Here is a 27879-nt window from a genome sequence, read left to right on the forward strand (position 1 = left end):
GGAGAGGAATATTGTCTTATTGCAAAAAAATACTCATTGAAAAAACTATACCAGCTAGCCATTTCGAAAGAAAAGAAACTCCAATGGCAATAACGTCCCCGCTCTCCTCAGTGATAGTCAGGATTACAAACGCTGGTTTAGCAGCAGCATTTGTTCATGTAGGGCACACAAACAAACTAAATTTAATCTGTCCAATGTGAATCTTTCTGATGTTGAGTGACGTATATTGTCCAAAGGTCTAAATATTTCTCCTCCCACCGGGTATTCGAACGAGATCCAACTGTACAAAAATTTGGACAACTTTTCCCGTTGTAGAAGACTTCGCTAGTTCTCTCATAACACAGATTAGCCTCCACTCCAATGCCCGCAGCTGTCGCCAGCCAGGCGTTGGACCCCCTCCCCCACCGCAACGCGACAAATACCACGACATACACATAAAGGCGGTTAAGCAGGGTTTAATCTCGGACATTAGAAAGCAACAGTCCTTCAACAGAAACCTCGCTAAAGAAGAAAAGACAGTACAAAACTGTCACGATCCACCCCGGGTCGTGAACAAGGGAGGGCTTCTCAGCGTGGTGGTGCTGAAAGATTACTGACCGGCGAGCTGCCGTGCTCGTCGGTGTTTATTGTGGTGCGGGTGACCACTGTTGCCTGCCGAGCTATAGCAGGCCGCCGAGCTTGGCGGGTGAACCAAGATTATGTCCGAGGGGGCGTCACCTACTTGCTACAACCCCTCACCCCCAGTTTGTTTGTTAAAATAAAAAACACAAACCTCCAAGTTCAAACAAATGTCCAAGTTCAACAACGTCCAAGTTCAAGTTAAACTCGTGAAACAAACGTCCAAGTTCACACTATGAGGCTCCGCCTCCACCCTAGCTGGGTCGACAGTGCCTGCTACCCAGGCGAGTAACGGTCTGGTGGCCTCCGCCGTCGAGTACTCCGCCTGGGCACCGGTGTTGACGGGTCGGGTGTGGCAACGCCGGGTGCTGCCTGAGCCAGCCTTGCTCCATCCGGGGGGTCCGTAGTGGTCGGCCTTGCGAGTGGTGCCGAGCTAGACACCGGTCCAACGGGTGCCGCACCACTGGCTACGGTTGCCGCCTCCGAGGTAGGTGGTACTCCGCTAGAAGCGACTGGTGCTGCCGCTAGTCCTCCTGCGGGCTGGAACTCAGTGGCAGTCGAGGGTGCTGGCCAGGTCCCGAGGCGAGGTCTGACATGGTCGGCGTGTCTATGCCACATGGCCCCGTCTGGCATGCGGACGAGCAGCGATGAGGCGCTGGCAGGAAACACCACCTGTCCGGCAGACCAGGGTGAGCCAGGACGGAAGTTCCTGGCGAAAACTGGAGCTCCCGACTCTGGCAAAGGCCCGGGACGGCATCCTTGGTCAGCAGCCAGCTTCTGCTTCAGCTGCTTCAAAAGCACTGTGGATCGGAGGTCCGGATGCAAGACGTGCAAGGGTGTCTTGACCATCCGACCCAGCAGGAGCTCACAGGGGGCACGGCCAGTGACATCGTGAGGTGTGGTTCGGTACTGGAATAGTATCCGAGCAATCTGCGTCCGGAAATCCCCAGTCTGGCTCTTCTTGAGCTTGTCTTTGATGGTTTGCACCACCCGCTCGGCTGCACCATTTGAAGCAGGGTGGTACGGTGGAACCATCATCCGGCGGATTCCGTTTTTTGTCAGCCAGGCCAGGTACTCTGCGCTGGCGAAAGCAGGACCATTGTCGGACACGATGACATCTGGCAACCCCTGGGCGGCGAAGACCTGTCGTAGCACTGCAATGGTCGCGCCTGCTGATGGGGTGGTGACGGGTATAACCTCTACCCACTTTGTAAAGGCGTCCACCACCACCAGGAAGTAATGGCCCTTGAAGGGTCCCCCAAAATCCACATGTAGGCGGGACCAGGGTCTCTGTGGAAACGGCCAGGGGGTGATTTCCACACGACGCGAGGCTCGCTGATTCTCCTGGCAGATTTGGCAGCTCAGCACCAAATGCGCGATGTCTTGGTCCAGGCCAGGCCACCAAACATGGGACCGGGCCACCATCTTAGTCTTCTCTATCCCTGGATGACCCGCGTGCAGCAACTGCAGAACCCTGGACCGGAGACTTTGTGGGATCACCACCCTCGAACCCCACAGTAGGCAGCCCTGCTGCAAGCTCAGCTCAGTGGCCTTGTGGCTATAGGCCTGCTGCAGCAATTCCTCTCCACGGGACACCGCCTTGACCACCTGAGACAGGACTGGGTCCCGGCTGGTCGCTTGAGATACCGCAGATCTGGAGAGCACCTCCGGGTACGCGTGTTCCAGCATGAACACTTCAGCAGGTTCTGGAACAGCATCAGGCACCTCTGGCAGGGGCAGGCGGCTCAAGGCATCAGCAGGTCCCAGGTCCTTTCCCGGACGGTAAACCAGCTGGTAGCTGTAAGCTGCCAGCCTCAAGGCCCAGCGTACTACTCGAGGCGATGCCTGCACAGGAACTGCCTTGTCAGGCCCCAGCAGCCCCAACAGCGGCTTGTGGTCTGTGACCGCCTCGAACTTCCGGCCCCAAAGGTACTGGTGGAAGCGTTCGACACCGAACATGAGGGCCAAACCTTCCTTGTCCAGCTGGCTGTAACGTTGTTCTGCAGCATGAAGCCGTCGGGAAGCAAACGACACAGGGTGTTCCTGGCCATCTTTGTCCCGGTGTGCCAGGACGGCTCCCACACCGTACGGCGACGCATCTACGGTAAGGACTACAGGCTTAGCAGGATCAAAATGCACCAGCACTGGAGCCTTGGTGATTAGCTCCTTGCTGCGCTGGAAAGCCTGGTCCTGCTCCTTCTTCCAGACCCATTGCTGACCATCTCGAAGCAGAAGATGGAGCGGCTGTAGATGCTGTGACAGGTTCGGCAGAAAACTCCTGTAGAAGTTGATGAGGCCCAGGTAGCTCTGAAGCTCCTTCTTGTTCTGGGGCTTAGGTGCCTTGAGCACCGCATCAACTTTGTGGGGAGCCGGGGCTAGGCCTGCCTGGGAAATGATATGTCCCAAGTACTCAACGCTGGGGGCTAGGAAAACACACTTTTCCAGCTTGAGCTTGAGGCCGGCGTCCTGTAGTCGTGCCAAGACGTTGTGCAGGTTCTGCAGGTGGTCCCCGTCGTCGCTGCCAGTAACCAGGATGTCGTCCAAGTACACCGCCACGTGCCTCATGCCCCTGAAGAGGTTGTCCATCTCCCTCTGGAATATGGCTGGGGCTGAGGCCACGCCAAACGGTAAGCGCGTGTACTGAAAGAGTCCCAAAGTTGTCGATATAGTGACATACTTCCGGGAGGCATCCTGGAGCACCAGCTGCTGGTAAGCATCTCTGAGGTCGAGCTTGGTAAACTTCTGTCCACCGGACAATGCTGACCAGAGATCTTCAATCCGGGGCAGCGGGTACTTCTCGACGGTAGCGACGGGGTTGATGGTAACTTTGAAATCCCCGCAGATTCTGACACTGCCATCTCGCTTGAGGACTGGCACGATGGGAGCGGCCCATTCAGATGTCTTTACGGGCACCAGGATGCCCTCTCGCTGCAACCGTTGCAGCTCCTGGGTAACCCCGTCCTTCAGGGCGAACGGCAGTGGGCGAGGCTTGAAAAAACGTGGCCGGGCTCCCTCAGGTACATAGATGCCAGCTGTCGTGCCGGCAAATGTGCCCACCCCTGGCTGGAACAGGGACTTGAACTGGGTCAGGAGGCTGGGGACGTCTTGCACGACATGCAGGCTGGCTTTCTGGTACTGTGGCAGACGAACGCCCAGTGCATGAATCCAGTTTCGGCCCAGCAGCGTCGGCGACGACCCCTTCGTTAAGTAAAGGGGAAGGGTTGCCTCCCTGTCGCCAAAGCGAACGCTGACCTGTGCCTGACCCTGGACCTGGGAGAGTTGCCCGGAGTAGCTGCGCAGCATCACGCCCGAAGCCTCGACGGACACGCCGGGGAAAGTCCGCTTGAAGAGCTTCCCGGCCATTACAGACACGCTGGCCCCCGTGTCCAGCTCCATGGAAATGGGGTGCCCGCATATTTCGACGGTCAGCATGTATCGCGGCACAGACGACGGTACAAAGCCTGTGTGCCACATGTCGAAAATCGGCGGGTCCTCGGCCACGACGTGGAGCCTGGCCGCGGAAGAGCTTGAGCTTGCTGCCGCATGCCTCCGCCGCGTACCCTTGCGAAGGCTACCCTGGCCGCGGGCTTGTGTTGTACCTGGGCTTGAATCCGGCTGCTGCTTGCTGTTCGTCCTCCCACTTCGGCATACACGTGCCAGGTGCCCAGTTTTCCCGCACGTAAAGCATTGTGCTTGAGAGAACTGGCACTGTGAAGGGGAGTGGGCACCACCACAGCGACCGCAGGTACTGCCCTTTGTCGCGAACTTGTTGACCGCCGCTTCCGCCGACGGTGAGCCAGTCGCACGGGAAATCTCGCCGGCGTCCTTGGCGGCAGCTTCCATTGCCAGCGCTGCCTTCACGGCGTCGTCCAGCGACGGGTCGGGAAGCTCCAGGAGTCGCGTCTGCATGGCGGGGTTGTTGATTCCGCAGACGAAACGGTCCCGGAGCAGCGAGTCCAGTTGGTCCCCGAAGGCGCAGGCACTCGCTAACCCTCGTAGCGCAGCAACGAATTGTCCGAGGGTCTCTCCTTCCCGGCGGCTCCGGTTGTTGAAGCGGAAACGCTCCATGAGTGTGGACGGTGCTGGGTTAAAATGCGAGCGCAGTATGGCAAGCAGCTCACCCAGCGTCTTAACGTGCGGCGTGGCTGGCTTCAGAAGGTCGAGCAAGAGGCTGAAGACGCCGGTCCCGCAGCTGGCTAGGAAAATGTCCCGCTGTTTGGCCTCGGGTGTGTCGTTTGCCCGGAAGAACACGTGGACTTGCTCCTCGTAAATTTGCCAGGCGGACCCATCTCCCTCGAACGGCTCGAGCCTTCCGTACAGCGGCATGGCGACAACAACGGGGGGCGGTGTTTCGCCGCTCATGGCGGCGTGGGACGCTCCGTAGGTACTCGTCGCCAGCTTCTTCGCTAGAGTCACGAGGATCCCATCCTCGTCGCCAGTGTCACGATCCACCCCGGGTCGTGAACAAGGGAGGGCTTCTCAGCGTGGTGGTGCTGAAAGATTACTGACCGGCGAGCTGCCGTGCTCGTCGGTGTTTATTGTGGTGCGGGTGACCACTGTTGCCTGCCGAGCTATAGCAGGCCGCCGAGCTTGGCGGGTGAACCAAGATTATGTCCGAGGGGGCGTCACCTACTTGCTACTTGCTAAAGAAGAAAAGACAGTACAAAACCTCAGATTTAGCGCAGACATAGTTATAAAGCCCGTGGAAAAAGGAGGCTCCGTTGTAATCTTGACTACCAGGGCCCACCTGAAAGGAGCTGACCCCCAGCTAGAGAATACTGTGTTTTACAAACAGGCGGAGCCAGATTCCCTCCTGTACTTAAAGAAGTCGTTCGGAGAACCATCCGTGACCTTTTAAAAGAAAACAGGATTGCTGATACCGCTGCCATGTCCCTACTTCCTCTAAGACCTACCCCAGGCAGGTTTTATCTCCTACTAAAGATACATCAAGAAATTAATCCATGCTGTCCCGTTGTCTCTCGCATTGTAACCATAACAGAAAAAATTTAGAGCTACGCAAATGACCTAATTAGAGGAATTCCGCCTCCATTCGCTTCTTACATAAAAGACCCCGCTTACTTCCTGTCAGAAATAGTTGAACAATGTATCCCCACAGGCAGTCTTTTGGGGACGCTGCAGTTTTATCCCGGTATACAAATATACCACACGCGGATGTCATCGGATTAGTTGTGCGTGCGTTTTCTGAGTCATTCTTTGAGAAACCCTTCGACTGTCACAGACTTCACACGCTACTAAAATTGGTATTAAAGCCAAATAATTATGAATTTATCGGAAAGTGCTTCGTGCATGTCGACGGAACATCTATGGGCCCTAATATAGGTCCTAATCCCTCCGACATATACATGGGCATATTAAATCAGACTTTCTTGAAAGCTGCGCGCTAAAACCAATGTTTTACAAAAAGTTCATAGACGGCGTATTTCTAATCGGATCTCAAGGTGAGGAGGAGTCGTTGAAGTTCACTTCTCAGTTCACAGTTCAATGCAGTCCATCCTACCATCTCATTCTCTCATACATACTCGGCTTCCGCAATCACCTTTCTGGATGTTAATGTAAGTCCGCACAATAACAAGCTTGTCCCAACATCAGTTTGAAGAAAACTGACCTATGGGCACCAATGTTTGTATTTTCATACTAGCCATCTAAAATATTGTATAACAGCAATCCAGTACTGCCAAGCTCTTCGGTTCAAGCAGATATGCACTAAAAAAGAGGAGTTTGCATTGAATTGTGAACATTTCGTAACGACTTACTACGGCAGTGAAATACTCCCTGTGTTATCAACGACGCGATTCAAAAAGCAGACAACCTTGTTCGTCATGCGCCCCCCCCCCCCCCCTCCTATGCACAGCAAGCCAACTTTCTCAGGTTCACGGACTAATCTTATCCTCCAGTATACAGCCCATCAACTCCTAACATAAGTCACATCCTCTCAAAACATCATACCATGCTTCTACAGAGCGAGAAAATACGCCAAATTATTCCTACGCATCCCTTATATGGGGAATAACCACGTCAACTAACTGTGGAAAGCTAATTCTTAAAAGGACGTATGTTTCAAAATTACATTAAATGCACAATACCTGCAAAGCCAGCCATCTTTCCTTTTTTTTTTCAGAATACAAGATGCTGAGGGCCGGTAAGGTTTATTATTTCAAGCTATTACAGCGGGCTTACAAAAATGCCTTTACGACACGCCCATTCACAGTTGAACCGCGTACCCCATCAGTATAGCCTTGGCGAGCAATGCGGGCTACACGAACAAACTATGGGTGACAAACCTTACAATACCAGATGATGAAAATAGTGAATATTGTAGAAAAGCAAATTGATTTCGATAAAATCTTTCTGTTTTGAAGAATAATTGCAAGCACTTCCTTATCACTAATGCCGTTCGTTTTCTATGGTTGCAAGTTGACTAAGCATCACTGTGTCTTTTTACCATAGCATATTGCTTAATTCATGATGGCTGCTTTTGCGATATGAAATGCTATATTACTATTTTCTGCTTATTAGATGTATTCACCTGTTATTTTATGTTTATTATATTTACTTTAGAATTTCATTGAAGCTTATATAATTTTCACAGTTTGTTTACCATATCCAACACACTTTACTTAATCTTCGTGTTCTTGCAACTGTTGCTTTGCGAAATAAATTTGCAATCATTGTTACTTTATGCAGTGTATTTGATGCATATATTTCTAATTAGTGTTGTATTTGGTAGAGAGATGACAGTACTTTCTTGTATATAATTGCATTTTGAGTATTTGTATGTTGTTGTCCATCAGTTTGCCCATTTTTGATGTCATCTTCAAAAACTACTTGGTACATATCTTAAGCCAAGTAGTTTGTGGCACATTCTGTGTAGTGCTGCATGAACTGATCTGTAGAATATGTTTTGATGCCACATGAATTGTGTATAGGGGGCCAGGGCCAAGTTAGGCAAAATATAACCATAAACATGCTCTCCTATTAGACTGAGATTTAAATAAAATAAAAAAACTAGGAACCACGATGTATGTTTTATTCTCAGAATAAACACGTTTTCAGACACTAATTTTGATGTTAATATTGTTTAAAATTTCTTGGAAGTCATAGTGCGTTTTTCTTGCTGATTTCCCTTCTACGTCGCGTTACGTACAACTAAGAAAGGAAAAGTGCTGGCGGGCAGATTTGCTGCTTCAACGATGAGCTAACAAAGCCTTTCAAGCCACTAACTAAAAGGCATCCCTCATGGAGCCGGAATAACGTCTGGCAACCTCAATCGAAACAATCAATCACCTGCTAGAAACAGTGCATGCGTTTCGATAGCAGCAAACCTTCATGTTTCCAATGTAGAAGAAAAAAAGGGAAATCATTTAGGCAATGTAAACTGCGGGCGACGCTTCTTTATTCTTTTATGCTCGGCAGCCGGCTTCTGCCTTTTCGTTTTCAGTTACCTTTCCTTGTGAGGGTAAGGTCAGTTTTAGCATTACCGAGATCCATTTCCTCATATCACAGCAAAGTATATACAGTACTTTCCTCTATTCTTGTGCAATAGCTGTTTCCCTATTCATTCAGTAAGTTCCCAGCAGCTAAGTGTTCTCCACTATCACCGCCAGCGCGTGGCCTTCCCTAGCAGGAGTGGATCGAGAGTCATGAGTGAAAGGCCATGGAAGGACACTTCACGGCCGCTCGCCGCCGGTCTAGTGAGACAGCGTAAGCAGGCGAGTGCGCTACTGCGCCGGCTGTTCTCGAGTGTCTGAACCAGCGAGGCCTGAGCATGAAAGCGTAATCACCCTCCCTTTCCTCCGCTTTTGGTAGGCACCGCAGGCGGGCCGTGCCGGGTCATTACAGCGCTCTTGTTTTCACCTCCCATGGCACGCACACCTCGCCAATAGACTCGGCGAGCCGCGGCATTACTCTTCATTCAAAGGAGAGGCCCGCGGCGCGTGCCCTTGTCGCCGTGCCAACATGCTTTTGTGCACCTAGGTGCCCGCAGGCTCTCAAACGTGGGCGGTGAGTTGGCGCTTGTTGGCACACTTACACGGCCCTGCTCCCTGCAGGCATATGCCCCACTGTCACGCGCGCCGCCGAGCTTCACCTTGGCGATGACCACGAGCACGCGCGCGGGTCGTTTTGGACAGACTGCGCGGCGGGTGTCCGGCCGGTAGGCCTATTTGTTTGGCTATACTTGGCGACATAGGAAGAAAGAAAGATTAAAACACACACACACACACACACACACACACACACACACACACACACACACACACACACACACACACACACACACACACACACACACCACACACACACACACACACACACACACACACACACACACACACACACACACACACACACACACACACACACACACACACACACATGCGAGCATCCGAGGCCACCCGCACGTTGCCCGTGTCGCACCCCTCGGAGGTGAGGAGAGCTCTTGTCCAGAGGCCACGACTCCACCCATTCTTGATTACACGGACACGCCACCATCCGCATCGTTCAGGCACCTCTGGACCATGAATGGTTGTCAGACTTGTTCAGGGCCAACTTACCAGAACCGACTTCCGCGCTGTGGCCTCCAGTAGGCTGGATTACAGGGCTGCGCAACTGAGCCCTGGCCCTAAGAGCGCGGTTATTGAACTCTCTCACAAGGATGCGGTCCCATACCAAGGCCTCCAAGTCGTTGGATTACAGGAGCACACCAAGCGCCCCCAGCCATTTCGATATGGTCCTGTATGTTCACCCTAGAGGTCCTTTTACCCGGGTGAACATTCGTGACAACGTTCCCTGTGTGTAAGCCGGTCGTTGAATCCATCCGACTTCATTCGTGTATGCGTTGATCAACACATTGCCCCCAGGCAATGGGTAACAGAAGCCTGCCATAAGCGCCAACGCCGCTTATTGTTGTCGACGCAGTATCACAATACCGCGACTGTCCCCCTATTTGTCTACGCACTCAACGCAAACCGCTTACCACGCCTTTATAGGGTGCGTCACGGGTGTGTCTGTTATCTGTACATCTGCTGTCGAATGCGAACAGTGCAGACGGGGCCAATTTTCACGCCAACCCTACCTTTTTTTTTCGAATACATTAAAATATACATCTTTTTTTATAACTTACTTGTGCAGGCAATGGACTGGATGGAAAGATAAACAAATGAAAAAAGACCCTGACGTTCTGACCGCGGGACTCCTCCTTTTTCGGCCGCCCATGAGGTAATGCCGATGTGATGATAACGTAAGAGCGATATCTATTTAAGCAATAGAAACTGAAGGCGTGCTGAAGGTTGGATTTTATGTCTTGATCCCATGACCTCATTCATCTAAAGGCGTCGCCAGAGCTCGCGAGGAGCCTGAACTTTACAGAACTCGGGCCTTCCTGCATAGAGCATCCCTGGTTTCTTTTGGGGGTTGCTGTGCCGGCAGGGAAGCCAAGTGATGGTCGACGATCCTTGAAAGATGGCGATTCTGCACACTCGAAGCTAGTCAACTGCTACAAGACTTGGAAGCAGGTGATCTCTGGCGATGACTGATATTGAAATGCATCGAGGATCGTTGTCAAGACTGATCACTGCTGAGCATTAAAGTATAGCATCGAATTATGCACCAGCGGTGCGGACTTCATCGCCCGTCTAGTGCCTTGGATAGCCTCAAATTGCTTGGCCGCATGCCTGGTCGTGCTGGCACTCCGCTTTCCTCCTCACCATTTTCGCCATACCCTCCTCCGCTTTCCGCCTCCTGGTTGCGCTGCACCCTCCTCTCTGCCTTCCTTCTCGCGTCTTTCATCCTTCCGCTACGCTCCGTGTTCGCTTTCATCTTTCGCTGTGCTCGTTCGTTCGGTTGCGCTGATGCCGACGCTCGCCGCAGGAACCTGCGCCTAAGAACTGCACTCTAATATTTCAAGAATGTCGTTTTCTTGTAGCGTAACCAGTTCGGCAAGTGAAAAAGTTCGAAGTGTCAATATTGTATTATACATTCGTTAGCTGCTAGAACTTAGTGCAACATATGCGATTTCGGCGGCCAACTGATGGAAATAATAGTTTTCCTTATTAGGGTACTGACGGATGATCTGCCACATAAATTGTAGACGAATCGCACTGTTTGTTTTTTATTCTATCTAGTTTACTAATGTTAGTGTTAGTATTGAGAGATACAGGGGAAAGGGGAAAGGCAGGGAGGTTAGCCAGAGGGGAGTCTGGTTTGCTACTCTACACTGGGGAAAGAGGGGAGGGGGAGGTAAAGTGATAACAAAGTAGAAGTAAAAAAAGAAAGCGCTTAGACACACAATCACAGTCGGTCACTGTCACCGCATACTGTCACCGCACAGCACAGTAACACTTGCAGCACTATAAACATCTGTTCAGGCTACAGCCGCTTGTCCAATTCTGTTGCCCTTAAAAACTGCAACAGTGCCCTCGTCGCCCTCTGCTTAGTGTTAGTGTTAGTATAGGGGCCCCAAATAAGTAGGGCATGCTACGTCATAGGTAATATAATAGTGTTCTAAACAAGAATGTGTAAAGGCGGAGTAGCAAACTGCAATGAACGCATGTCCGATGGAATAGCACCGTCCATTCCCACCGACACGTGACTGGAGGAAAGTACTTCATCCGAGCATGGGTCGCCTCCAGTTCTGGAGTGGATACGAGGTCATGTCGTCGTAAGTAGCGCAGTTCTCCTAGAGCGAGCGTTCCCGCAAGAGGTCACAATGAAATTCGAGGCGTCACACATAACGATCCACGTACAAGAATACTTGGAGCGCTCCATGGAGCTGGGAACTATGTCACGGACCAAACACCACAAAAATGGGTCGTTTGTTGTGGCTCCAAAGCAGCTTTTTGGAGCCTCTAATCTGCGTTACGTCACAGTGCATACGAGCACATTAAATTTGAAGTAAGAGAAATAACCGTCATGCTCTGGGAAAGAGCACGATGTCGTCTTTCAGTGGCTTCCTGGTCATTATGGCATTGTCGGTACCGACTTCATTCACAAGGATTGTTCACGAAGGCATGGATTCCACTGGCGAGGACCGACGCTGCAGGATAATTTCGTTTGCTTGTGCGATCAGCAACATAAGTTTTGTAGAGTTATCCGGGCATCTATAAATGCCGCCTACCTGCCCCACACCGTCTGTTACGGCTGCAAGTGCTGATTAGCCTCTCCCGCAGCGATGCGACATTCCTATATGGCCTATGGATGGATGCGATATTTACGAACGCATATCTTTGCCGTAGTGAAATGACCCTTAGGCCAATGTACAGCTCTTGTGGGGCTGAAGAAACTATCGAACACCTGTTGTGTACTTGCCCTCAACGTATAGCGAATCTTCCTGTAGACCAGACTGAGCCGACTAGAATCTAGAACATTTTCTGAAACGAAAGTTGTTGGATCCTGGTTACATCCATCCCTGGCGCGAAAACCCATTTGTGTGCTGCTGTAGTTCTTCAAGTCCACTGAACACAGTCACCGTTTGTAGTCCTGCTGTACGACTTGCAGTCGGCGCACAGTGTTAATTATTTTCGTCTTTATATTCCCCCTTTCCTTGCTCCTAGTGTAGGGTCGCAAACTGGACGCCCGTCTGGTAGTCCTCTCTGCCTTTTCTCTCCTTGCTTTGTCCCACTCAGCGTGTTTTCTTTTTCAGTTTGTGTTTTGCTTATTGTAACACAAATGTGCAGAAGAACAAAGTTTATCTACTCAAAAATCAAAACTAGGCACTTTGCTTTGATAGAATGCACTCATTGCGATGCCTCTGCTTTAGCTTTGCAGTGTTAGAAATTTTCGGTGGTACTTTGAAGCAACTGTGCTTAGAGAATTTGGAGCAAGAAAGTTCTGCGTCTGTAAATTGGTCGAAGATACATATGAGACAAAACTGATGCGTAGAAACACTATGTACAATCGGTTGGTGTCGTCCAATGTTATACTCAGCTACGGCGACTACCGTGGCCACGAGAGACTGAAAATCACCGAGCAACTTGAAACTCGAGCAAGACGAGTGCACTGTATGAGACTGCTCAACACACGAGGTTTTTGGTCGCGCTTCGTCGGGTCCCATCCGCAAGAAACCACAGATTGCCACGCAGAGTAAAATGCCCATGGTGTGGGGCCACACCAACCCAATACCACATTACGTGGAAGTGCACACTACACAATATAGAACACCCAGACACGAACACCACGAAGGAGCAATGGGAAGCACTGCTGTCCAGCTCGGCCATCGACGACCAACTCAAGCTGATAAAGAGAACTGAGAAGATGGCAAGAGCCAGCGGAGCCCTGGACTAAGGGCCCCGACCATTAGCGGTTTTTCTGATTATTCTTTTGATAAAGTGTATCTATCTATCTATCTATCTATCTATCTATCTATCTATCTATCTATCTATCTATCTATCTATCTATCTATCTATCTATCTATCTATCTATCTATCTATCTATCTATCTATCTATCTATCTATCTATCTATCTATCTATCTATCTATCTATCTATCTATATACACGCGTAGCCAATATAGTAATACGTGAAATCTCACCTGTACTCCTCGCTTTAGGAGGTAAGCGTTTCCACAGCGTGCAGGATGACGCCATCTGTCGGTGCAGCTCAAGGAAAAGCCGATCGAGCCTCAATTCCAAACAAATCTGCGAATCCCACGCACGAGTAGTGAGTTGATGCTAAATGTTACATTGCGTGCACCTCTGCTGTTTGTCTGCGTAGTGCACAAAGCACACAGGGATACGTGTTTGCTTGAGGGGTTGTTGTCCGCCATTGTTTGTAATCTATGAGAGGGCTGAGTATTATCATTGCCTCACATGGCACATTGCATCGTGGCAGAAGTGTTAAACTTGATTTGAATTATGGGGCTCTATGTAATTCAATTAATTATTATAATTGTATGCATACGTTGTATACACACATTCGCGGTGTGCACCGCGTTTCGCTGCGTAGCGAAGACGCTCCTGTTCCGCGCGACGCTTCTTTCGGGCCTGGGTGTCCTCTACGCTGAGTGCACTCTTTAGAGCCATTTTGCTGGATCGTGTTTACGTGCTTCTTCTGCATACATGACCAGCATGCTGTTGAGACGCTAGCTCCAAGCGCTCTCTTCAGGCTGTGGACGATTGTAATGCTTACACTGTCACAGCCATGCACGCGAACACCACAGCCCTGTACCTGCATTTTTATCGAATAGGAAAGCAAGCACAGGACGTGCCATACGCACAAACTGTGAGACGCTGCCGCGGCGGCGCCGGCCGGGATGCGCGAAAGTGAGCGCCGTCTGGTGGTGTTGCAAGAAACCCAGCGCCGCGCACAAACAAGAATACACCAGCAGTAACAGCAGTGCCCGGAAAGTTGGGAGAAGAAGCAAAGAAAGCTTGGCGTTAAGAAAAATGCCGTTCATCAGGCTTGACGCGGTCTGTTTCCCCATACAAGTCAAGCAGTAACAGAAACATAGAGAGCGAAAAGTCGAGTAATTAGTAGAATTCAATACACAAAATTCAGTTAGTGCAATAGCATACAGGCAAAAACTCATATCAAAGTTCGCATTCCCAAAAACGCGTCAGCATATCGATCTAAATTATTGATTAAACACAATAACATGGCTACTGAGATGCAGAATATCGGTGCTGAAACAAGGTTAAAAAAAAGTGAGGCAGGATCCATCTGACATGAATATTGACGTTAATGCGATTAGTATTGAAGCAATGTAGCGACAAATTCTATTGCTACCGCCAAAACGCGCCATGTATGAGGTGTGCATGCAGTCAGTCTGCTCTGTCGCACTTCCCTCTAGACACGCAGTGCCATCTAGCGGCACCGACGTGAAGTCCGGGCGTGGCGCATGTGTGAACATATATTCAGGCCATAGTGGAACCGGAACTTGTTCGGGTTCAGTTCGGGTTCACTGTTTGGTTCCGTTCAGCTTCAGCTCCAGAACAATAATTAGGACTGTTCGAATCGGTTTGGAGCTTTGTGAACCAGTTCATGTCCAAACGGGTTTGAAGAAAGATATACGTTGCATCCCTCCAGTTTCCGCAAAAACGCGTGGTACACTTGTAGATGCAAGTTAGCTAGGGTTACAACTATTGTGAACCATTTTCTTTTGCACGGCCAATGACTTAAGAAAATAACAAAAAATGAGGCGTCATGCACTGTTCTATATAGGCATGTCGGATTTGTAGATTAAGCAGCAGTAAGATAGACTTGACAAAAACAGGGAGTTGTAAAGCTGCAAAGGAAGAAACAAAACTTCGATAAAATTCGGACTGTTTTTAAAAACTTCTTGTCCTGGTATTCGTCGACAATATGAGTGACCTCCAAGAACTCCTTAAGAGCTACAAGTGCAAATTTTCGAGAGAAGGAGAGAGAGAGAGAGAGAGAGACGAGAATAGATTAAAGACAAGTTAACCAAAACTGAGCCCGGTTGGTTACTCTGCACTGAAGGAACGAGAAAAGGGGGAACCAGTAGCTGGTGGTGACGGTCTCAACAGCTTCTTAATACTCATTCATTTCCCATCGGCGCTTGTCCTGTGTGGTTCTGCCTCTCGTGATCGTCTTTGTTGGCGCTATTCTTTCCTAATTCAAGTATGCACCATCTAGCCCAAATGAATGTTGTCCTGAACCATTTCCCATCAAGTCTCATCAATTTTGACACAAGTCGGCGAGGCGTCGTACGCTATTCCTCTTTTTGTTTAGCGAATTAGCGAACTTTTGGGAAACTTTTAGCGACAGATACGTTGGCCCACTTCTCTCAAGTCCGTCACAAGGGGTCGCCCGACGCAACACATGTACACGGCCAAGTGTGGGCTTTCGGATGAGCGCTAGTGCATGTAAACGTGCACCGCGCCAGGCCTGCATACGGTACATAGCCACATCATTCTGATAGGGTTTTCTCTATGTATGTGACCTTGCATACTATGGTTTATTTGGTCACACAATTTGGTCATTGCGAAGAAACATTAAAGCCGGTATTTCTGCGAAGGGATGTTTCAAATATCTTAGCACTTTCAGACGTTCGCCACGGAGCGCAAGTACGGATGGGAAAGTGGTTGCAGCTCAACGCATGCAGGACTCGCTGGAAGTTCTAATAACAGACAAGCCTGCACTAAAACTCATTTGCTAGGAAAGCTGTCTTTCTTTACGTGCTACATCATGACACTTCAAAGAAAAATATATTTGCTGGATTTGCTCACTAACGAAACGCCTGTACTACCATCGAAGCAGCCTTGTTTCTTGACAGTGCTGCTATCCTATGCTGAGAAGAACGAGAATACCTAAGTCCTTGGCCTCGGCTTTTGTCAAGCATTTCGAACAGAGTGTGCACTGCAGCTTTTACTGCTCGCAGCTTTCCTTGAAGTCTCAGCTTTCCTTGAAACTTCTATCTCCTACGTAAGACTTCTAAGCTGCGTAGAAACGCAGCGTTTTCTCTCTTCTCTTTTGTGTGATATCTGGTAAGTTGCTCATTCTTTAATGTCAGCTCAAATGTAAAACAAAGCATACACAATGCGCGCCTGTGGCTTAAGTGTTCTCAGTTGAGCTAATGAGCGCCCTCTTCTTATTCTTGCGTATTTCATCTTCACTTCGCAATGGTAGACAGATCGGACGAGAGCCGACTTATTCAGCTCTGGGCATTGAGTAATCGTAGGTGTGTGGAGGCTTCGGCTAGTCGGTAATTTATTGCCTCAAATGGGCTCAGTCCAGAGGGCAAGGACACGAGAAACGAAAGTCCTAACTTGGCCCGCGGGAACTTGCACCAATCTCTTCTGCTTTCTTTGCTGGAATGTACTGTCAATGTCTTACACGTTGTACTTGTGGTCATATGCTCTATTCTTCGCTGTGTGCCAGGCTCTTTTTCCTTTTTCTGCACTCACTGTAGAGATAGTGAATCGTCTGGTAACACGTGTTGTGACGCGGGCTCTTTGATACAGTGCGCTCTGACTATGCATATTGTATAGCAGGCTATGCCTGAGTTAAATGATGTTTTATTCATCCACTATTTTTCTTTTCTGCTATCTTTTATTTGTTGTTACGTTTTTTTTTCTTGCATTCTTTGGTTGCTGGAGTTTATTATTGATGAATGGGGCAGCAGGTCTTTCGGCGTGTATATTTTCCAGGATCTCATCACTTATTGAACAACAATAGGAACTAGGCGCAGCGCCTTGTTTGTGCTCCATTCTCTCGTGCACTAATGTCTTCTGCGCTGTACGCATATATTGCTATGAGCGATCGTTGTACGCAAGACTTAGAACAAATTTAAATTACCATTGTGTAAAGAAACAAGACAACGGTGCCCGGTAATCTGCGGCAATAAAAACCATGTAGCCAATAGAATCTATCGAAAAACAGCCTTTTGCATTTATTTACGCGCGCAATGCTGAAGGTACGGCGAAAGGCCAGGCGAGCGCCCATTAAAATAATTTATAATATTATCTGAGAACTTTCCTCATTCGTAGGCCCTCTTCAGTCAATGCCATCAAATTGGCAAGTGCTTGCGGGACAGAATTTTACAGATACGTAACTAGCCCAAATTAGCGTAGATTCACAAACATCAATTCGGAAATTAAACTTAATAGAATATGCTGATGAAGCAAGTGTATGGAAACAACCTGTGCAAAAAAAATAATTACACCGTATACACGTTAATTAATAAGGCAGCGTAAGTACTGAGAGATGAGAGGGCCATGTCTAATCCCTATATAGCCCTGCCGCAAAATTTATTCGTTCCTCGCCATTGAAAGAAAGTGCCTGCTCGTACAGGCTGCACGCAGCAAATGGTTGAACCGAGCGGCTGCGCGCGAGCGTGCTTGACGCTGACGCGCTTTGGTGAGATCACTTTCGGGCACTTGATCACGAGCTTTGATTTTGTTTAGGCCGCTTAGAAATGCTTCGTAAGTAGCTCCTGATTGATCAGTTCGCGCCTTAAGGTGACAGCCCCTGGCGCTTTGAGCGCGGCACCTGATTAAACTTTAATAACTGCTCAGGGACATGAAATAAAACGACGGGAGCGCCCCCCCCCCCCCCCCCCCCCCCCTGGGTCTACCTCGCTGGCTTCGCGGGAACGCACTGACATGCTGCCGGGAGATCGGGTCCTGTCCCACGCAGCTTTTTACCTTTGACAGGATCCAAAGCTAATGGAGGAGACGCTAGTGCCACTACCGTCTTTTTTTTTCCTGTTTATTTTTTTTTTAATTCTCGGAACAACCAGGGCTGAATCCCACATGACACTCAAGTGAGAATTTTTCTCGCCGACGACTTAATCTACCCCGCGTAGCCAGCTTTTCACGGCGTCCCTGCACAGTGTGCTCTCGCCAGACCTCCTCCATAACTGACTGTCATTAAAGGTAAACGTAAAAATAAAAAAAAATGTCTGTATCCCTGGTTTGCCGTTATTTTTTTTTTGCAGCGATGCGACCGTGGTATCGACATTTCAGTACAGTGTCTCTACTGAGACCCGCTTAAGACGAGCGTTTCAGTACGCTCAGGTTTAACAACCGCCGTTTTATTAGACCACCAATGGATCTTAATTGCTTTCACACCCTCTAATGCCTCTAACATTCCTTATTTCTCGACGTTCCCTTGTGGCGTCAGAGAAGGGAAGTAACTGGTGCATTCAGTTCCAAAGTATCCGAAAGGATACATTGGAAAATTTTTTACCATGGCTGAACAAGCCCAGTTTCAATGGTATAACGAAGGTTTTCGCAAATAATTTATTCCACAAGCGATAAACCGGCTTTGGCTATGAGGTTCTGCTGCTCAGTACAAGGTGCCGGATTTGAATCCCGCCACAGGCATCGGACTCCAGAACGTCAAACTTCACCCAAAACCATTCAATAAGGCTTCCACTTAATGCCCGTGTGTAGAATGTAAAAGTGGTGAAATGATCTGATTCACAACAATTTCAGCAAACTTGCATGGTGCTAAGCTAGTACATTTGAATATCAGAATAATTTCCGTTGCGATCGCTTATTTTGCAAGATACATTCTTTAAAGGAGCCCTAAAAATAAAATTTCATTGAGCTTGTTTCAGTAAATTGACCTTCTGCAATAAAGAAAGGCACTGCTACCGCGAGATGTGCCTTGATAAGTCAGAAAAAATGCAAAATATAAAGACGGGTGGTGATGCTGCCTTGAAATTGTTCCATAAGCTCACTGTGACGTCATCAATTTTTGACGGCGTCTGCTCGGGGCTTCATCTGTTCAGCCCGTTGTGAAAGATGGGCTGCATTGCATTCCAAACTGAACTTTGTAACTTTCAATCAACTTAGCACGTTTAAAACTTGCTTGCTAAGTACTGAACTTTGGAAGTTTCAAACGAAAGAGTAGTCTTCATTTCATCGTCTACCGATGAACCTCGTACCACGAAGTTAACGAAAATAAAGTTCTGAGAGAACATTTTATCAGTCAAACCTGATCTATTTGTATTTCTGTGTTTCTCTTTAGAGCCCTTTAACATCATTGCTAATAATGTCACACACCAACGGGCAGTGGTGCGTTGCATCGGCTGCTTTCTTTTTTTGCTTTGTACTGCATTCTCCATTCGGCTCCTCATTTCACCACTCATTGCCGCTCATGGTGCCCCTGTGCAGTGTTGCCAACCGCAGAATAATTGCCCTACATATAGAGTGTTTTTCGTCGTTTTCACTGCTCGTTAGGGTCGTAGAGTCATCTGGTCGTTTGCCGCGTACATAGGCGATTTTTTTTCTTTTTCTTTTCTTGATGTTTCACATTTGTTTGGCGTCCAGGAAAATAATGGTCTGAAGAAGGTACTGAAACATGCTTACACGCCGGAGTGCACATCCTTCCATTTACAGCTCACAAGACCTCACAGCCAAGCCGGTTATGATGTTTTCACGATTGTTCAAGGCTTTCCTGTAATTATTGACAACAACGTGCCGCCAGAGGGAGTGCCCACTTACGTGTGTCTCCTTTTACCATCCGTGCTGCAAACGCTGCACTGTATTATTTTCGCTTGCTGGGACCTTTATCATTTTTTTTTTTACATATGCACGTTTCGATCCATAAAGCGTGCCGCATGCACTATATATGTGGCGCGTCACTTCAATGTTTTTTTTTTTTCTGCAGTGGTATCGTTCATCTGCTGCCGCGGGCTGAAACTGTGAGAAGACAAACTTAATAGGTGCTCACAAATATTATTTACCCAACGAAACAGAGAGCGGGCTGGAAGGCATCGCATCGTACTAAATGTGATAGTGGCGTCACGCATACCCCATTTCAGGTTGTTATAGAAGACGAAACGCCATTTTTATTCGTGCACTCTGACAGTACTGCACATTCGTTTTAAAATACCCGTGAGGCTGGCTGGGCATTGAAGTCGTTCAGCGGAAGGCGCCAAATTTCGCGTTGCATGCAGCGACGTGCAGTTGCGTGGCGTCATTTTGTTACCAGCTGGAGGAAATCGCAGCAGAGGGATAGGCATACGTATACACTACACTAGGACGTTCTTGAGGGCTAGTTGGTTCATACTTGAATGGAAGGTTGAAACTGCGCGGTGGTGCCGTCTTCGTTTTTTGACCACTCATTGTTTGCGCGTAGAATAAACTGGCTAAGTTTTTTTTTTTCCCTCATGTTTATTGGGACAAGCAGTGTTACAGTTCGTCTGCAGAGTTTTCTTATGTTGTCTGCACAAGTGTGAGTCACGATGCGGTCAGGTGCCTGGGATCTTGCTTGAAATAGCCTATGCTTTGATGTTGAAGAATAAACCGTTGGCAGTCTGCGCTCGTAGTGTGTTGCATGTTTTTTTCGCTTTATGAAAAAAAAGAAGTGAGGCGTGCAGACAGGACACAAGAGCAGAGAAGTGGTTATGCATGCTATATAGCATGCGCAGATGAGTTTCGTGTCTTCTTCTTTTTTCGCCTCAGTGCTCCCTTCAGTTGATAGTCGGCGTTGGTGTTGTCCACTTCTCTACTCTTGTGTCCTGTCTGCACGCCTCACTTCTTTTTTGCATAATGAATCCTTACCAACTAGCTCAGCTTTCTGTCGTTCTTCCTTTAGCTTGTCCACGTTTTTTTCGCACAGTTTTAACTTTCATTCAAGTATATATTACAGGCTGCTTTTTTTTTATCAGCACTATTTTTTCAAATTGCCTGTAGCAGATAGCAGAATTATAATCATTCATCTAAATTACTCGATCACGCGGTCGTTACTTCTTCGAAAATACTCAAATAAATAATGAACATAATTAAGGTAATTGACTTTTTAATTATTAACATTACGGGCACTATTTCAATCTACGAATTATAGCTGGTGAGTTCGCAAGGCGTATTCACTTCGAACGACGTCTCAGGATTGAACCAGTTTCGAGACATTTATTTTCGAAGTGTCCGACGAAACTCATTGCCGTGCCAGTTACTTATGCGCTTCAATTAATAAAACAGCGTTTTATTACACACATTATTATTTTGCTGAGGGTTGCCTTGTCAGTATGACGACAACACATGTCAAATTTCATGGTAATAACACAGCATAGAATAGTCTTAGAGAGCGTAAAACCCTTATGTTGGTTCTGCCAATACAGGTTTCAACGTAAACACGGAATGGAAGCAAGTCTAGATTCGCGCATATGCAGCGTGCCCTAAAAAAAACAAGCTACTAAAGAAGTGACGAAGAAAAGAAAAGAGAGAGAGCTTTGTTCTGTTATTATTGAGCACCTGAATGGTCAGAAATAATCACATAAATTACTAAATACTTGTAAAATTCCGTAAGCTCGAATGTCAAACTGTGCATGGCTTTCAAAAACATCATATTCAATTGCTTACTTCCCACTACAGTCCCCCAAGTTACTTTTTGCCCTGTTTCAACGTTGTGGCGCAACACGCAAAAGATTAGTGGGGTCGGAACATTCATATGGGGACGGATTCCCAGCGAAGCTGTTTAGGCTGCGTACATGGTCTGCATACATTGTGAAATTATATACCTTTTTTTTCATACGGCACGACATTACGCCTATACAGCGCTTGCGGCACCTCCCATGCATCTGCCGCAACCGCTGCTGCAGCCGCGCCGGCACCTCCAACGCGCGTGACGTTATAACCACAGAAGCGCAGACCAATATCAAACAGACGGATGCCCCCAAAGAAATGTGATTAACGATTTCGGGTGATGGCAGTCTCTTCTCTGTGGGACAGAACATGATTCATGGTAGTTTGCTCTTTCCCAAAGCTTTGTTATTTTTCGTATTTATTGCCCTTTTCAGAGACGCCTAGCCACTAAAAAACAAAATAATTTATAAGGATGCGTAGACGCATGCGAGCTAATGATATTTTACTTGTGTGTATATGCCTGCCATATTGTTCTTATCGCAACATAGAAGAGCAAACAGGAAAAAATTCGCGATCGTTTTGCTGTCGCCCGGTACTTTCATCCCACGAAAGAACGAAAATCTCAACAAGAAAAACGGCTGTATGATGGAGCACAAAGCACGTGTATTTTTCGACTGCGTTTGCATAGCCGAAAAGGCGGAAACTAGGATTCTTATTGGCCTTTTTGTCAGTTATTCTTCTGCTTTTATGGTATGCCTGCATCCGGTTTCGCTTCATCATCATGCGATAGCATAAAGTGCAGGCGCATCGCCAAGTAGATGTGCCCTCGGATTATATATATATATATATATACTTAAAGGCATTTCCGCTATAACCTCTCAGTCTAGGGGAGCGCTAAGCATCGATCGATATGATGGCAAGCAACGTGAATACGTTCATGTGCGAGCGTCAATAGGGATTGAATTGGCGCATACGAAAAGGCGTGAGGCAGCTGCGGAGGCAGGATAGGCAAGCAATTTTGCTTACGCCGACGTGGCGACAGCCTATAGCTGTTGCACTTACAATGAGAGTCGAACGCGTACGTTCTGTCCACTTTCCTAGGAGCTTACTTCAACAGTCACATCTTTTTGCGGCTCACACAGCCTTTTATTCGCATTGTCATCCATGTACGTCAATCGGGGGGCGCATGTCGAATGCTGCCGAATTCAGTCCATTGTAAAGAGTACTTTAAACGCTCATTGTCGCCTTAATGGGAGCTGTGGGTGTTTGAAAACAACTAAAAGAATTCGCCATCTACCGGCCAGGCAATAAGGCATATTTGAATTCTGACGTTTTACGTGCCAAAACCGCGACTTGATTATGAGGCGCGCCATAGTGGGCGACTCCCTCTTAATTTTGACTGCCTGGGCACTTTTAACATGTCCACAATGCACGGGGCAAGGGCGTTTTTTGCATTTCGCCCCCATCGAAATGCGGCCGCCGCGGCCGGGATTTGATTCCGCGACTTCGTTCTTCGCAGCGAAACCCTACAGCCGCTCAGCTGCAACGGCGGATAAAGCGTATTTAAGAAAATACGCTTAACTTAGTTGACCTTGTGAATTTTAAAAAGTGATACTGACTCCCGTGAATATGCACATTCTACACTCTACACACTGAATTCTCGGTCCAAATTAACTTCTTTCTATGCGCCGATCCGCAGCGACAAACTGACATTGTGTACTTCGCATTCCCTGCGTGCTTCACCGCAACCCACGATGGAACGATGGCATGTACGCGCTTGCAAAGTGGAAAGTAAATGAAGCGAGCATTTCAAATGATCGCGCTGCCACAAAATAACACGCGAAGCGGGTTCCATGTCGGTTCGTTGAGTTGAGTGCAAGCCTTGGCACTAAGCCATAAGTCACTGGCTCCCCTTATACACACACGCACGTACACAAAGGGACCATGATGCTGTCCCCGTGGGCACTTGTTTATTTACACAGGCACTGCACGCTTCGTGCTGCCGCGATTAAAGCCAGCCCAGCTAGGAGAAGTCGCGTTTCCGACCACGCAGGCTTTTTGACTAGCGCTCAGCCGTCATCCGCAAAGCACGGACGTTATACGACGTAAAATAGCTTTCTTTGGGATTTTTCTGCTCTTCTTGAGAAGCATCGTCTCTGGAGGATAAGCTGTGAAAATTACATGCGCACAAAATCAGAATAAGAAAGAAATAGCGAGAGAGAGAGAGAGAAAACAGCAACAAAGAAAAAATAGACGAAGAGCATTCCCTGCTGTGCGAGATTGATTTCTATGTTTCTTTTTTGTTTTTTTTTAGGAAAGGAAAAGAAGTGAACTGGTTTGAAAGGATATGGATTCCAAATACGCTGGAAATTGGGCTGTGTCGAATTTCATGCACCCTGCCTTTAAAGGGCGGAACACCGGGACAATTTCCGAAACTCACACGCTTCAAAGGGAATGCCGGTAGAGCTTTTATGTTGCCTGGCTCGTCTTCCATATACTCCCTTTCCGCTGACATTGTTAGATAAACGCAACATAATGAAAAGAACAACAGTATCTGTGACGTATGACGCATAAGTGGGTCAGCACTTTCGTTTTGTTGCCCTTCGACATCTCAAAACACCCACAGATAGTTGAACAAAAACATGGACCTATATAGATTAGCACGGTCTTACGCTAGAAATGTTCCTAAAAGCAAACGGCAGCCACTCATGATGCTGGACGTAATATTAGCGAAAGTGACCATCCAATGTCAAAGAGCACTTACGAGAGAAAAGCTTTGTGAATTCGTCCTCTGCTATGGAACGCCCCAGCGGGCGTACTATGTCGCACTGTTAAGTCTTATATGTTAAGTCTCTTATACTATAAGCCTCTTACTTCTCAATAAAAGACTCCTATGATGCAGTACCGCAAATGGCGTGCCAGTCATACCAAAATAATTTAACTGGGATTTAAGAGGGAGTGGGTGTATACACTGAACAACTATTAATTGGAACTATTTTAACAGGTCTGATTAACCGCACTAGACGGACGCAAAGAACATAACGACGCAACTTGTAGTGCTAGAGCTCACAACTGACAAAATTTGTCGAAACAAATGCGGCGTCCTTTATACGTATACGAATGTGCGGAACTGGCGCTCAAATGACAGCTTGCATCACACATCGAGTTTTTATGATTTTCTCCATTAGGTCAACGCGGACAATATGACACACGTCATTTCTCCGGCAAATAGTCAAGAAACGCTATGCCCTTGCGATTAGGTTCATTTCTGAAGACTGGCTTACACACTGATGTAACACAAAGGTGTTCCAGATAACGTTAGACAAGCTGTTAAGAAAACTGGTACAACATGCGATTATGAGACCTATGGTGTTCGTTCAACTGTCTTCTACAGCGACCAGGAGGGGTATTCTGTAAACTTCCACCTAGTGGACTGTCCATTTCAGTCGCTGCTGATTGGATGCAGCTGTACTAGCGAGGAGGAGACGAGTGGGCCTAGCCAATCAGGAACGGCCGAAATGGACAGTACACTAGGTGGACTCTTACAGAATACTTCCCCAGGACAATTTATGTGGGCTAATAACACGGCTAACCAAAGAAGAAGAATTAAATAAGTTCTTAATTGATGAATTGATGAATTCAGGGCGTGACTTCCGATGGGAAAACTGTTGTGTCCTAAAACCTCCTATTCAATTGATTTCATCGCACTTTGTCTTGCGTAATTATTCATTCCGCGCTTTACTAGTCGCGCGCGTAATGCGTAAAGCCGCCAGTGGCTGCGCACCCGTGCATCGTGACCCCAGCGGACACAGATGATTTGAAGTAAGCGACTCTTCTCGTTGCCTGACTCGGTAACCCTCCGGAAGTGGCAAGTGGCTAGTGTTGGCTCCCGCTGATAGCGAGCTGCGGGTTCCTCGTCACTCTCACAACCTATGCAATCACCAGGCAATTGTGAGGCATTGTGCGAGGTTAGTTTCTTCAAATCACTTCTGGAAACACTGGTGTGACTGCGCGCGGGCGCGCAATCATGTGCTGCTTCTTGTATTTCACGTGCACTGAGAAAAGCGTGAAAGAAAGGTAATTACGCGGGACATAGTGCTATGAAAACAACTGAATAGGATATTTTTGTACGCTATAACAGTTTTCTCATCGAAAGTAAAGCCCTGAATTTAAATATTAGAAGATTGTGCTGTTAAGATTCTATGATTAGCCAGATAATTACTATACAATATTTATCCTTGCGGCAGAAGAGGACTGATTACTAGACATAAGAGGTCTCAGAATCGTATATTGTACCATTTTTGTTTTAACTGCTTGGCTAAAGTTAACTGGAACACCGTGTATAGAAGGCCTCAGCAAGTTCACGGTTGACAAGCCCTGTTCCCGAACAACACTACAGACTAGCTTTTTTGACAAGGGGATCGGTTTGCGGCTTCTGGTCTGCACCGGCTTTATCTACGGCCTCTTGTATCAAATAAGTTGTGGTCTTGGTATATGTAATGAGTCGTGCAAAATTTATCCCACACACAAACCACCGGCGCCCGCACACGTGAGGTGTGTTCGACCCTTTTACCCGCACGTGCTCCGAAGGCGCAAGTTGTAAACCATTCTACGCGATCCTAGCCATATTCTGACAAATCTTGATAAACGGTGAACAAATCATTCAAACGTTGCGTCTATTGGATTTATTGAAATTACATTAACGTTATATGATTTCAAAGTTTCGTCTCCTAGACTCTTACGAGGCTACAAGCGTTTTTCTGGCTAAATAAGAGCGCGTTACTCATGAATTCAGAAACTCACAAAGGGACACTGCAATTAGAACAAGGTAATAAAAGTCAATGGTTGCATGGTCTTTCTCCTGTTGCATCAAAGTTAAGACTCAACGCGCCGAGGGCACCAGGATTTTCAAGAAGCAAATTGAACATAACTGCGAAACTGTTTTTCTGGGAGGTTTCACGCCGCGCGCTCACGGCGACAAGAATGGAGAGCTTTAGGCTGTAGGGGGCCTAAGCCGCATATAGGCGATGGGGGGGGGGGGAGGTGCGCAAACTCCATTGTGGGTCGCTCGCGCTATCTTGTGCTCGCTGTGTGTTCCTCTGTGCGAGCAGCGCACTTTGCGTCCACCGAAGCTTGGGTGCGGCTTCCGTCCGCTAATCTAAAGCTCTATAATCACTCCGTCCCCGTGCTGCGGCATGCCGTTTGCGCAATGCGGGTACCCGGGTGTAGTCGGTTTCACCATCTCGTGCCGTTCTGTAAATGAGGACACCCGCTTGTAAGCCGAGTCCGCTACGGGAGCAAAGGGACCGTCTTCACACATTCATACTGCTTCTCATTACAGCATGCGTCGACTTAAGACAGCGTAATCAGGGCGAAAGCGCAACGTGCGCAGCGAGGTGCTGCACGGCATAGGACAAAAAGACAGCAGCACGCTGCTTTTCTACCGAAATTCGAGATCGCTTACCACTCACATGAAGAGCGAGACACAACGTCTACACTCAAATTTGAGCTCTTATGCGCACACAGTTGGTGAAACTCCGGCAGAGAGAGAATAACATCTTTAAATAGTGGCTCGATGCCTTTCTGGGGAAATGGGTGAGGGAAATGGCTCCGTATAGGTCCAACTAATGTGGCAAGATGAATTTGTTGGTAGTTTGTGATGCTCCATACGTATACTGCGACAAATATGGTAAAGTGAAAAATAAACGTCATGAAAAATATATCTCATGAAAAATAAAGAACGTTATTGAAGCTATAGCCTCGTGTGTCTTTTCGTATCATCGTTTGCCCCCTTTCTTGCGTGCCCTATTTTTCTAGACTATGGAAGCTTCACATGCGAAACACTATAGTGAGTTAAATGCCGCTTTAACGCTAGTCCGTGGCCAGATGACACAAACTGTCAACCGAATATTCAATAAGAAGAAAGAAATATGAAAGGCAGGGAGGTTAACCAGAAACAAAACTTCGACTTCCTACCCTGCACGTGGGTTCTAACCCCTTTTTCGTCACCTGATCATTTATTTTGAAGCGTAGTGTTGAAGTTAAAGTTGAAGTTTCAAGTTGAAGGACATCTGAATCCCTAGCTCAAGGCTAGTTGGGATCCATGCTAGTTATAATTCACAATCTCAGCAGTAACGTCCTCTGCTATAGAGGACTTCCAGATATGAAGCAGTACGGAGTATGATTCCTAATTTATAAGGACAGCGGGCAACATTGACGAATTCTACAGCAATAATGAAAGGGTAATCATAAATAGTCATAACAAAACTTAATAAATAGTATAGATTAAAGGTAATACACGCCTACGCTCCAACCTGCAGTCATGATGATGATGAAATAGATCAATTTGATGAAGATGTTGATTTAGCGTTGAGAAAAGTGCAAACTCAGTATATTGTAGTAATGGGCGACTTCAATGAAAAAGTGGGGGAGAAGCAGGCTGGTTAACAAGCAATTGGCAACTACGGCGTCGAT

Source organism: Dermacentor andersoni, chromosome 1 (genome assembly GCF_023375885.2).
Source record: "Dermacentor andersoni chromosome 1, qqDerAnde1_hic_scaffold, whole genome shotgun sequence".
Taxonomy (NCBI): Eukaryota; Metazoa; Arthropoda; class Arachnida; order Ixodida; family Ixodidae; genus Dermacentor; species Dermacentor andersoni.